This window comes from Pteropus alecto, unplaced genomic scaffold (assembly GCF_000325575.1).
Source record: "Pteropus alecto unplaced genomic scaffold, ASM32557v1 scaffold19, whole genome shotgun sequence".
Classification (NCBI taxonomy): Eukaryota; Metazoa; Chordata; class Mammalia; order Chiroptera; family Pteropodidae; genus Pteropus; species Pteropus alecto.
Window position 1 is genome coordinate 2398954 of NW_006442490.1, and position 4462 is coordinate 2403415.

Below are 4462 nucleotides of genomic sequence, written 5' to 3' on the forward strand. Positions count from 1 at the left end.
TGGCCCAAGGTCTGGCTGGTCCAAGGTCTGGCTGTGATCCAGGCCCATGGCTAGGAATAGGACCTCAGATTTAGAAAATATGTAAATATACTTCAGCTTATTGTATCGGGCATGTGTGGCTGAATGCTACTTTTGTGCTCTGCTATGTGAGGAGACATGCGGTCCCCTGGAGAGCAGAAGGGGAGTACAAGAAAGGGGAGCAGAAGTGTGTGCAAGACTGCTCGCCTCATGCAATAGACTGCTCTCCCCAATATAACTGCACTACCCAACAGTAGTGCACTCCACACAATAAAGTTGTTACCTGCCATTTCATTCTCATGTCTGCCTTTTGTGCATTCTCCCAACTGGGCCTCTCACCATCGAACCTTTCCTTCTCGATCAGCAATACCCCTGGCCCTGACAATTGACATAGTCAGCAGGATCGATCCACTCGGCTCTGACAAATGGCTTCAGGAACAGGATCAGCATCCTGCTGACAATTGGCGTAGCCCACATGAACAGCTTGGCGCTGACAATTTGCACAGTCTGCAGGATGAGGTGTGTATGGCCTCCAGCGCTCCAGATGGTTCTCTGGTGGAAGAAACCTGGATGGAGGACGTGGGGCCCCCTGCCTCCCAGTGGTACCCTGTGGCCGTGTATCTGGCTATGGAGAAGCCTGTAGAGGATTGGGGATGGAGTTAAGCCACGTCTGGAGGACATCTGGAAAGCCCTGGAGATGTTGGAGCCGAATGTCCCAACTGAGCACCAGGAGGCAGTGGGTCGGGTAATCTGGATGTTCCTGGTGGCCAGCCTGGAGGTTCGGAATCAGGCATAGCGGGTGCAGCAGCTATAATGCCAGGAAGAAACGCTGGAAAAGTGGGTGGTGGCAGCAGAGTGTATGCTGCCGGACCCTGATGGGTCGCTGCCATCGTCCCAGTCTGGGAGCCTGATGGCGACACCACAGCAGGCATGGCTGGTGATACGGCAGCAGGTTGAAGTGGAACAGCCATTTTCTCCAGAGGGACAAGCTGATGGTGCCCCCCAGGTTAAAAAGCAAACCACCTTGATCCAGCACACTCCCGCAGAACTCTGGGAACTGACGAAACAGGTAAGGTGCGTGGGGTTCAGGCAATCACTCTGATTAATTGGCTCATATCCGCTGCACAGACAATGTGGGCCAACCTGGGAGAGCTGCCAGAGACAGTGAGCAGATGGACCATGTACTTAGATGTGGTCCAGATAATTTGGGAAATGGGCATGTAACAGATAATGTTTCGCGCCCAGTATACAAGCCCTGATGAAGAGTTATTTACAACCCGTATGAAGGGCTCGATTTTGACTGTGGCCCTGCTGGTACTTTTGCACCATGGCAGCGCTGCTGGCCCTTACGTGGATAGGCAGATCCACAAGGTGAAATCCACCATGGCTAGGCTGGGAGATGCAGAAGTGAAAAGCAAGAAGCATTCCACACAAGTGCACACCCTGCTGCCCACCACACTCTCTGACTGGCCAGTGCAAGGATGGAGGCGCGGCTGAAAAGCAGAGCGGAACAGCACCCAGCCCTATCAGCTGTGAGAGTGAACCGCAGGCAAATGTGGTTTGATATTCTTGTGGCAGGGGTTGCTGCAGAAAGACTGAGCGATAACCTAATGAAACGCCACTGGTGCTGTGGAATCAGCTGCACCCTGACCAGTAATTCACTTTTATTTCCAAGGGAGAGCCGATTGACCTGTATGGCCAGTATAGAAGCCTGATGACTCTGGGAACATGACGATTGACTATCGGGAGCTGAATAAAGTTACGCGCCCCCATGCATGCTGCTGTGCTGAACATCTCGGACATCATGGACCAGTTGTCACATGAATTTGGACAATACCATTATGTGGTAGACTGACAAATGCCTTTTTCTCTAGCCTTACTCTGTGTCATGGTCTCGTGGTTCAAAATTTAGCCATGTGGAAATGACCGCCTGTAGTGCACTTGTATCATTGCATTGATGGTGTGAATGCTAACCTCTGATTCTCTTGCAGGACTGGAAGCAGTGGCGACCAGCCTGCGAGGGGCTCTCACCGACTGGAGTGGGGCAGTCAATGAGGGCAAGGACCAGGGACCTGGATTCTCTGTCAAATTCTTGGGAGATGTCTGGTTGGATAAAACAAAAGTAATGTCAGAGGCAGTGATTGATAAGATAAAAGCATATCCCCGACCTGAGTCTGTGAAGCAGCTCCAAATCTATTTGGGACTGCTGGGGTTTTGATCCCTGCCCTGTTTAGTGTGATGGAGTGCCCAATGGGATTGGACCTCTGAGATAGAAGAGGCCTTTAAGGCTGGCTACAAACAAGATGTAGCACAAAAAGTGCAGAAACACAGTGCTTTTTGATAAGAGTGGGAGCACATGTTCCCTTGATAGAGAAGCAACTGGCTGCCTTTATGCAGCCCTGCTGGGTCAGAGGCCATCACTGGTCGTAATCCTGTACCCCGTGGAGGGATGACTGTGGCCTCAAGGAAGACTCCTTGTACAGGAATTGCATAGACCCCACGCTGAGGAAATGGGGGGCGTACCTGGAGCAGCGGGCACAGTTCTCTGTGAGAGCCCTGTCCAGTCAACTGCACCCCCTATTGGGACGAGTGCAGTTCCAAGCAGATCTCCTGGCAGAGCCTGCTGAGATGGGAGACATACCGAGTCCCTATGTAGAGGGTCGGACTTCCATCTCTGAGGATGCCTGGTACACAGATGGCTTGTACCATGGAACAGATAGTGAAAAATGGGGGCTATTATTGATGGAGGCAGAAGCACAAGTTGCCATGTCACAATGTCCCTGGTATGCTGAGCAGCATCCAGAGAGATGGAAAGTAAAGAGTACCCCGGGGGTGATGCCCTACAGGGCTAAGCCACTCCAAGAATGGAAAGTGGATTATGGGCCCAAGGAAGCACTCTCTTGTCCAGATCCTGTGCCACGACTCTGTAGGAGTGGAGTGTGGGTGCCAGGCCTGGCTGTCCCAAGGTCTGGCTGTGATCCAAGGTCTGGCTGTTATCCAAGGCCTGGCTGATCCAAGGCCTGACTGGCCTAAGGTCTGGCTGGTCCAAGGTCTGGCTGTGATCCAGGCCCACGGCTAGGAATAGGACCCCAGATTTAGAAAATATGTAAACATACTTCAGCTTACTGTATCACGCATGTGTGGCTGAATACCACTTTTGTACTCTGCTATATGAGGAGATATGTGGTCCCCTGGAGAGCAGAAGGGGAGAGCAGAGGAGGAGAGCAGAAAGGGAGTACAAGAAAGGGGAGCAGAAGAAGTGTGTGCAAGACTGTGCATCCCATGCAATAGACTGCTCTCCTCAATAGAACCGCACTTCTCAATAGAAGCGCATTCCTCGCAATAAAGTTGGTGCCTGCTGTTTCATTCCCATGTCTGTATCTTGTGCATTCTTCCAACTGGGCCTCTCACCATCGAACCTTACCTTCTCGATCAGCAATACCCCTGGCCCTGACAGGTACAATGGTCCCAGTCCAATCCCCTGCCACTCATTTCCTAACATAGTACTATCTATGTACTTTTCTTGATGTGTAGGCGAAAATCACCAGAATTTCTAGTAAAAGCTGCAGTAGTCAGTCTTGGATACTTAAGAAAATAAACCATATCATTCATAATAATATACACTGATTTTACTTCATTTAAGTAATAATGTTAGCATATATTAATGACATATTTATTTACATCGATATAAGCATATCTAAAAATAAACATATAATGCCATTAGTTTACATTCAGCCCATATGGAATGTGTAAGTAAAAATCATCCAATTGCCAGTAACACTTAAAATATAAGGTTGCGTTCAACCACAATGTTTGTTTAAATGATATGATTATATGTTAAGCAAACGTTCACCAGAAGAATCAAATTTTAATATTTAATAAAATGTTACACTAAGGTACAAATTAATTAGTTGTTTGGGATCATTTTCTAATTCATAAAAATATCATTTCTAAATGACACAACTATCAACTACCATTTTTCATATCCCTTGACATTTAAATGGAAATATGTTGTGGTTTAGCAAAAACAGAGCCTTTGAAAACCTTCAATTCTGATAGTATCCAAAGCAGTAACGTTGAATTAGATTCTTCTCTGTCAGGTAAAAAGTCGCCTGTTTTTCTAAATTCCCTACCTAGTCCATCATCTATATTTTTCTTTTCTTTTTCTTTTTTTTTAATTTATTTTTTATTCTTCTTTTTCTAGTTTTGTTTTGTTTTATTTTTGTTTGTTTGTTTGTTTTTTTTTTTTTTTGTTTTTAAGATGAAGCGCCTAGTCTTCCTAGGTGGTCTCCCATCCAAGTACTAACCAGGCCCAACCCTGCTTAGCTTCCAAAATCAAACAGGATTGGGCTTATTCAGAGTAGCATGGCCATAGACAGGAGGATAATTTTATACTCCCATTAGCAATGTGTAAGAATTTGAGTTGCTATCAATCCTATGAATA

General features: G+C 47.2%; 1 pseudogene; it reads right to left on the minus strand.

The window, feature by feature from the left end:
* Positions 1–4276: 4276 nt before the first annotated feature.
* Positions 4277–4395, minus strand: LOC112470921 (annotated as a pseudogene).
* Positions 4396–4462: the final 67 nt, after the last annotated feature.